The following is a 9,382-nucleotide window of genomic DNA, read 5'->3' as shown; positions in this document are numbered from 1 at the left end:
CAAAAAAATTGTCTGGACCCGACCCATTGCTGTGCAGCAGCTATAATTGTGTCTATTTTTTAAAAGTTTAGTTACACTACTCCCTTCTTCAGGAGGAAATGACACACAGCAAAGAAGCAGCCAGGGGAATTGAACCCTGGGTCCCTACAGCAAGGATATAACCCCTCTTTCTGGGGCATTTAAGTGAGCTATACTATTCACTGGACAAAGGCTTTTGAAAGTTTGTTACAAGTCACGTGATCTAGAGATACAGTTTGAAGTTGTGAGTTCAAGGCCTTATGTGTGGATTAGTGACAGACAATTTGAAAAATATTAAACACTTAACACACACCATGTTTACAGACAATTTTACTCATGTATTTGTCTCCTCCTCATACTTTTCCATGATCGGCCTAATCCCATGGCTGCTGTACCCTGCTGACTGGCTTAGTCAAGTTGTGAAGCTGCACATAAGTTCAGTGATAAAGGAAGGTCTTTGATGTCAGAGGCCAAGCCTTAACTGATGTTCTGAAAAAAATGATATTGTAATGCTGACTTTGGGGCTACCGCATCAGGGTTTGTTGATGCCAGGAATTGAACCTTGATCTCCCAGGGGAAAGGGAGAGGTTTGGTGTGTTGGGCCTGGGAGCTGGCCCAATGGTGGCTGTCATGTGTGAGTTAAGAGCTGGTTGCCCCATGGATTGCACCATATAGTCTGGTCTTCACCCTCTACAAACCAGGTGTGACATACCAATAGTGATTACTGTGAACAGAACAGAACAAAGAAGAACAGAAGAGAGAGAGAACAGAAGAAACTTCAGAGAATCAAGGTGAGCTAAATATAATATCTTATTTTAGCATGCTTGACCCTAGCTGAGGACTTTTATGGTGAAAGGTGGACTAATCATTTGTTTCTTGTTATGTTTTCCCTTGGTTAGTTGCCACTCAAACATGACTTACACAGCTTGGACGAAAGCCGAAGTCTGCCATTGGCTTGAAAAAGAGGGTTTTGCTGAGATTTCCATTATAATACGTAACATTTTGAGAACTTTTACATAACACTGAAAACTATTTTAACATTATTTAAATCAATGTGAAAACTTTGTGGGGTTCCCTCACTTTCTCATGATTCTGTTCCACTGTCACGATTACTACGTACAGTATGTACTCTATGGAGCTAGAACAGTCTCATAATTCATAAATGCACACAGAAATTCATAAATGCACAAAAAAGATTTACAAATGTATTTGGGGATTTGTATATACATGTGACTCAAAACACAAATACATTTTCAATGCACACACAAATATGTTTCATTTCATATGTAAGTAAAAAATATTCACATATAAAAAACAAGATTCATAAACATATTTCCAATGCACACACAAATCTAAAAAAAAATCACAAATACATGAATGTTAAAGTATTTGCAATCTTCATCAAATACGCATTTGGGGCTTGTTACATTCATATATGAACTGTTGGACCTGTATTTACAAAGTGCTTTTAATTTGTAAACCTCCCTGCATTTTTGTGTGAAACTTTTGAGACTCCCCTGACGTGACTCTGATCCACAAATGCGTTTTTTCTAAGAGGAGGTTGTCTGTAGCCAATCAGATGTCTCCCTCCTTTACAGCCAATCACGTGAGTGTCTCCCCTCCTCCGGACGGCGGAGACGAAAGATGGCCTCTGGCAGTTCAAATGTAAGTAAAAAGTACTCATTTCTTGTGAATCTTTTACATAAGTCATATTCCAGAATTATGAATGACTGTTTAGCATGAATCGTGACGCTAAATCAGGTCTGAAACCTGTTTTCAGTGACAGAAAGTAAATGCATTCAGCTGTATTTTTTGTTTGGTTGTTTATCGGCTGTGTTTACCATTTCGGGTGCTACCGTATGCTGGTTAGTTAGATAAATTAGTCCTCAAACACATCATACAGTTTGACATGTTAGAGTTAGCATTACAGAAGCAAGTTAGGTTTAAGTGTCAGGAGTCATTCACGCAGCGGCGTCATCGGCCGTAGCTTACGGCTCCGCTAACGTTCATCTTTCCTCTGTCCTGTGTACTGCGAAGCCAGTTTAGTGGGTTAGCGAGGTATGTTGAGTCTGTACTACAAGTCAGTCAGTCAGGCTGTACTACAAAGGTGGCTCTCTTTTAGATCACCACGGTAACTTATGCTTAGCTCATAACCTGGTCCCGACCAGGTTATGTTCAGAGTTTAATCATAAAACCGGCTATAAAAGCGCTGCTGTTTCACTATTTAACTAATTTACAGCTTGCGGCACCTTTACTTTGAAAGTCCAGTGGAGCTGGATCAGAACGGAGCGTTTGTACGGAGGGAGAGATCAGCTGATCCGCTGCTGTTGACTTTATCTCTGAGCGTCTCCGCCTACAGGTGTTCTCCTCACCCGTTGAGCTGAGCGTCAGGAGCTCATTATATATTAGACTATAGTCTATATTTTACTTTTATATACAGTCAGTCACCACTGATAGAAGTTGTTCGCTCACAGCAGGACGGATAATCAGATGGATAATCGGTTAAGTTAATAATTTAACTTAATGTGGCCGTGAATAAATTAATTCCGATGTTTCGCCTGTTATATTTCAGTGTCAAACAAAAAATACAGCTGAATGCATTTACTTTCTGTCACTGAAAACAGGTTTCAGACCTGATTTAGCGTCACGATTCATGCTAAACAGTCATTCATAATTCTGGAATATGACTTATGTAAAAGATTCACAAGAAATTAGTACTTTTTACTTACATTTGAACTGCCAGAGGCCATCTCCGCCGTCCGGAGGAGGGGAGACACTCACGTGATTGGCTGTAAAGGAGGGAGACATCTGATTGGCTACAGACAATCTCCTCTTAGAAAAAAGGGGAGTCTCAAAAGTTTCACACACAAATGCAGGGAGGTTTACAAATTAAAAGCACTTTGTAAATACAGGTCCAACAGTTCATATATGAATGTAACAAGCCCCAAATGCGTATTTGATGAAGATTGCAAATACTTTAACATTCATGTATTTGTGATTTTTTTTTTAGATTTGTGTGTGCATTGGAAATATGTTTATGAATCTTGTTTTTTATATGTGAATATTTTTTACTTACATATGAAATGAAACATATTTGTGTGTGCATTGAAAATGTATTTGTGTTTTGAGTCACATGTATATACAAATCCCCAAATACATTTGTAAATCTTTTTTGTGCATTTATGAATTATGAGACTGTTCTAGCTCCATAGTACTCTGATTCCTTTCATTGGACCATGCATTATTTTATTGTTTGTAGATAGCTTACAATAAGGCGAAGTAAGTGCACCTTGGATTGATGGAATTAAAACTCTTTTTTGTCTCCACTTTCTGCCATGTCACCGTTGCTGGAGATTACACAAATCCACGACTGAGGGCAGCATGATGTGTCTGGCCTGTCATGTTGCTGATTCCACTGGACCTATGCTAACTTTTGACCTGTTCTCCCCTGGGACCTACACAGCCTGTTCTGTTGGACTATCTTTAAATAAATGTTTTTCTCATTAAAATGTTTTGAATGTTCAATGTCAACATGATAAATGACCACAATATAATATGAACTAAACTGATCTGTAAAATACAATATGGTTCTTTATAGAACCCTCAGAAGACAAGACGGTTATTTGTGAAGACCTTTGAAAAGGGATGTTTTTAGAACCCCCTGTGTGAGGTCTAGATGAAACCCTTGAAAAACGAAAGGGTTCTTAGTGGAACTCCCTGTGTGGGTTCTAGATGACACCCTTGAAATATGAAAGGGTTCTTAGTGGAACTCCCTGTGTGGGTTCTAGAAGTAACCCTTGAAAAATGAAAGGCTTCTTAGTGGAACTCCCTGTGCAGGTTCTAGATGAAACCCTTGAAATATGAAAGGGTTCTTAGTGGAACTCCCTGCGTGGGTTCTTTGTAGAACCTCTCATGGGGGGTTGTGGGTGGAACCTTACACACACAGTTCTAGGTATAACCCTTTATGTGGGGTTCTCGGTAGAACCTTCCAAAAGGGTTCCAGGTGGAACCTTTATAAAAGGTTCTACCTGGAGCCAAAAAGGGTTCTATGAGGACAAGCCAAAGAACCTTATATGGTTCTACTTAGCACTTTTATTTCTAAGAGTGTAGGAAGTATGACACACTGCTGCTGCTGCTGAGACATAAATCCTTAAAAATGCAAGGTTGGTTTTATTTCAAACATTCTATCAACACATATGTACATCGATAGTCTGCCGTTACAATGGATTTGCCTCGGGTGCACTGTGGAGTGGGCAAGACTGTTTTTAATGCCTGTCTAGCTAAGAACCGTTGACTTGCGCTAGCCATAGCATAAGCGAACTTGGCAAATAGAAGAACTGAATGAAATTTCTTGAAAACGTCTCCTTACGTCTCGAACACACCGGCTCACTTGGAAAATAGGTCTTATGTCCAAAATTCTGAACTATCCCTCGAAGTTTCCACCAAAGTACAAGAAAATACAATAGTACATTTAATAAGGCCAAGAGTGAGTATATTTTAAGCATACATTCACCATCATTTCATTATTGACATGCCCGAAATAAACAAATAAAAATAAATAAATAAATAAAAAAATCATCAGCCCAGGTAAATACTGCATAAATTAGGGAATTAAATAAACAAAAAGCCAATTCTACCTTTAGAACCATTACATTTCAAATTAACCTATTTTACCTTATTCTTTACCGATAGTATACATGATTAAAGTACATTTACACAAACATTAATACATTTAATAACAAGTTCAAGGAGGATTACAAATTGCAATTTTTTCATTCACATCTTTGCATCGACTCTGAATGTAATCGCACTGCGTGAAAAATTTGCTTTGTGTTACTTTGAACACAGCTTCAGAGATGCAGAGACACTGATCCAGTCCAGACTGTAAACCCAGGATAAAGAGGTTCAGTGAATGTGGTGTTGAAGGTGTGTAGGTGGATCGGTTTGTCAGAGGAGACTCCGTAGAAGGTCAAAGTGCCAGCAGGAGAGTCCAAGTACACTGCTACCACACCAGAGGAGGAGGAGGAGGAGGAGATGGGTGTTTCTTTGTTTTTGTGATAGACATAGTAACGACCACCATAACAACCCAGACTCCAGGACTGATCATTCCATCCAAACCAAGAGTTTTCTCCTCTCCTCTTGATTCCTCTGTAACTCACTGATATACAAACCCTTCCTCTCCACTGGACCTCCCAGTAACATCGACCAGTCAGACCGTCTCTACACAGCAGCTGAGGATATGAGTCAAATCTGTCTGGATGATCTGGATATGACTGGTCGTCTGACACAAGTGTCACCTTCCTGTTGTTGTCGTCCAGTTTGAGGTTTCTGCTGACTGTGTTTGTGTCCAGTTCCAGTTTACAGACATCTGATGGAGAGAACAAATACAATGCAGCTAAAGGTTATTGTTGGAGCCAATTGGGTGTTTTTTGGTGTGTGTTTTGAAAGCTTAATAAATATACTTTGGGTGTTAGTATATGACATCACAAGGGGGCGGTCACTTGATGGTGATGGGTCACGTCACCCATTTCATTTGTTGGAATACTAGCAGTCAGATTCGGTCATCAACAGATAATTATTAATATCAATATAATTTTTGACATTAATAATTATATGTAATATATTATGATATGATCATAAATGTATGGGGAACCATCCCTGAAATCAGGGAAAAGATAACAGAACCTGTATTCAGTCTCAATATAAATTTATGTTTATACTCACATGCCAATCATCGTGATCATTGGCATAGGAGTAAAATTGAACAATTAAAAGGCGTGAAATCCGTACACTAGCCTTCACAACCTGCTGTTATCCAGTGACAAATACACAACAAGCACAAGAGACAGTTAGTTATAATATAATAAGATTTATTAAACCAGTAATAATGGTCACAATCAATAACACTGCAATTAACAAAGCCTTATTACCTAACTACCTAAATGCACACAAAGCTAAGCTAAACGAAGGAAGACACACACGTGAAGTGTGTGTGCGTGTGTGTGGGGGGAGGTGATGAAGTGAGATGGCGGGGCCAGCCACTAGGTGGAGCTATTCCTCCTAGCGTTCAGAGGTGGAACTGCTGACGTAGAAAAGAGTAGAGAGAGAAAGAGAGAGATAGAGAGAGATGGCCGGACGCAGCCACCAGGTGGAGCTATTTCCCTAGCGTACAGAGACAGAACAGCTGACGTAGGATATGTGTGGGGGCGGTGTATGTCTGGGTGTGTGTTAGCAGGAACAAAGAGGGAGCAGGGAATGCGTGCGCAAGAGATTGGTCCTCACAATACACAAAGGTCAGTAAGCGTGTTACCATCACACGGGAGCTCGTGAATGAACTGGCGTTCGTTCAGCGAGACCACGGCCCTTTAACTGATGAGCTTGTGAATGTGTCCGAGGTTAGGCCACACACTTTTACAGAAATAAACCCAGCGGCGTGGGTACACAATCAGCACTCGAGAACAACAATATAGAAAGCAACGGACTCGGCAGTCCTTGGTCAAAACTTAAAACAAGTTAACAAGAATTACAAGCATATCCTACAGTATGGAACCTATGCCTCTGCCCAGATAAGAGCCTCTTACTTTGTCGATGTGCTTGAGTCCGTCCTATGCGGTGGCGGTGCTTCTTGACGCACAGGCGGCGACGGGCTGTGGTTCGCGAGTCCTCCTGCGGCGGCTGGGGGATGCGACAAGTCGGTTGAATCCAGCCGAGAGCGAGGTTTAGCAGTTATCCTTCTCGCTGATCAACTTGGCTGAAGAACACCGTTCGTGTTTCTTCCTTCTGCAGGCAAACAATAAAATTGCGCGGTGCGGCGATTTGGTCAGCTGGCTCCAGTTGAGAGCGGGTCGTCGTAGTTATCCTTCTCGCTGGTAGCTTGGATGAAGAAACAGTTTGTGTTCTTCCTGCTGCAGGCAAACAGGAGACCGCGTGGGGCGGCGATCTCCTGTTGAAGCGGTGTGCTACGGTGAAGAGCGAGGTGGAGAGGGCAGAGAGAGAGAGAGAGAGAGAGGGCCAGGGGCAGACTTTTATACCTCACGGTCGACCCCAGGGGGTCCCTGTGGTTGTCAGCCAGTAGGGCACCAAAGTTGGTGTGACGTCACACTTCACACCTTAGTGAGAAGTAAAGCGAGATGGAGGCTTTGGGGGTTTGTATTTCTTTATCTCCTTTGTTCCTTTGTTCTGACCGCGTGTGAAGGCTTTTGGCCTCCATGCAGGCCGCTCTTTGTTCTCTTTGGTGAGGTCCCAACACATTGATAAATAGGGTGTGTAGTGGCGTGTGTTTCGTTGGATCGCGGAGAAAAACACAGTGTTGTGGAACTAGTAGGAGCAGATTCGGTTATTAATAGATAATTATTAATATCAATAGAATTATTGCTCTAGGATTATTAATATAATTAATAATAAATGGGGCACCACCCTGTAATCAGGGAAAAGATAAATTAACCTATACTCTGTCTCAGTATAAAGGGGTTTGTACGCAAATGCCAATAATTAATAACTATTAGAATATGAGTCCAAACAGTTGAGGGATTTGTGAATTCTTCACAGACAATGTGATGTAATGTGAGCTACATTGTGGCAATGATATGTTGTGGTTTCTTTGTTTCCTTCTTTTGACAAATGTACATTGTAAGTCGCTTTGGACAAAAGCGTCTGCTAAATGACCTAAATGTAAATGTATTGTAGACCTCTAGGGGACCACAGAGAGTCTCTGGTTCCTCCACATAGTCTGGTCTGGTCTTTGGACTAATGTGAGCTACTATCTAGACCTCTGGGGGACCACAGACAGTCTCTGGTTCCTCCACATAGTCTGGTCTGGTCTCTGGACTAATGTGAGCTACTATTGTAGACCTCTAGGGGACCACAGACCCAGGAGACAATATCTGGTTCCTCCATTTAGGATTCAGGGACGTCAGGACGACAGGAGGACGATCTCAACACGATTTAGAGACAGAGAGGAATTTATCTCTTGAGTTGAAATATTTCAACTCACACAAACATGACTAAGCAAATTTTGCACGTTCGCCTCCATTGCCGTCCGGCAGGAATTGCCGTCCATTTGTGTCTCTGCGTTGACTTTGTTTGCAACTGAGTGTGAAAATGTGGCGTTTGGTGTGAACACAACACGACATCTTTACAGCCACGAAGAAACAAACGCTTCATCCTGATAGAAACGTGATCATCGGACATGAACACGTTCAAATCTGGAGCAGCTGAGTTACTGAAAACATACTCACACTTCCTCACACCAGGTCTCAGTCTCTGCTGTCCCCCATGGTCCACCCTGCAGGAAGACATTCAAAGACCTCAATCAGGTCCACCATTAAACATGAACCCCAGTTCCTCAGTCCGAGAAGGAGACACAGTCTGGAGCTGTTGTCCATCTGTCCTCACCTGAGTGTCCAGTCTGAAGTCTGTCCATCTGTCGTCACCTGAGTCCAGTCTGATGTCTGTCCATCTGTCCTCACCTGAGTGTCCAGTATGAAGTCTGTCCATCTGTCCTCACCTGAGAGTGTCCAGTCTGATGTCTGTCCATCTGTCCTCACCTGAGAGTGTCCAGTCTCCAGTGTGGACCCTCCAGTCCAGCAGACAGCAGCTTGACTCCTGAGTCTCCTGGATGATTGCAGCTCAGGTCCAGCTGTCTCAGATAGGAGGGGTTGGAGTCCAGAGCTGAGGCCAGAGAAGAACAGCCGTCCTCTGTGATCAGACAACCTGACAGACTGAAGACACACACTACTTTAACTTCTGGGGACTTTACATAGACTTATGTCCATTTGTCCACTTTTTAAAATTAGAAAAAGTGATATTTGTCTTTTGCTGTGTTGATGTTGTACTGGGTGGGATAAGCGTGGCTGAGTGATGGACAGAGATGGACAGAGGAGGAAGTTAAAAGGAAGAAAAGAGACGAACTGAAATGATTGAGAGAGAAATTGAAGCGTTAGAAAAGAGAAGAAACAACAGTTGAAACAGTCTATGTGGTCTGTTACGACCCATCCAGGGGTGACTGGGACGCAACATGAATAAGCCCCCATTCTCCCCAAAAACCCCAAGCAACCAGGATGCAAACTCAAAGACGTTGAATGAACAATTTATTATGCCAACAGAACTGTGATTTAACAATAACTCGGGATGGACTCAGGCCAACATAACAAACAAAAGAAATCTACCTCCGGAAACCAGCTGACCTGTCGGGAAACAAAACAGAACTCAAAGACAAAAGCTAACCTCCCTGACTGGCCAAACACAGGAGAAAACGAATTAACAGAAATGGCAGTCCACCCCTAAAACACAGAAAATACAAGGATGCTCTGGTGTGGCTGAGTGGATTGATGGGGAGCGTGCGGACTTCGTCTCCCTCTGCCTC

The 9,382-nt window shown here is 42.1% G+C and overlaps 1 long non-coding RNA gene across 1 annotated transcript; it reads right to left on the bottom strand.

Annotated features, from left to right (window-relative positions):
- Positions 1-4,977: 4,977 nt before the first annotated feature.
- LOC311015727 lies at positions 4,978-8,736 on the bottom strand. Its single transcript, XR_014597403.1, has 3 exons — positions 8,565-8,736; positions 8,256-8,302; positions 4,978-5,386 (listed from the first exon to the last, which is right to left on the bottom strand). It is a non-coding gene; the product is annotated as an uncharacterized lncRNA (long non-coding RNA).
- Between the last annotated feature and the right edge of the window lie 646 nt (positions 8,737-9,382).

Source organism: Eutrigla gurnardus, assembly GCF_963514095.1.
Source record: "Eutrigla gurnardus genome assembly, chromosome: 7".
Classification (NCBI taxonomy): domain Eukaryota; kingdom Metazoa; phylum Chordata; class Actinopteri; order Perciformes; family Triglidae; genus Eutrigla; species Eutrigla gurnardus.
This window is presented reverse-complemented; position numbering and strand designations above follow the sequence as displayed.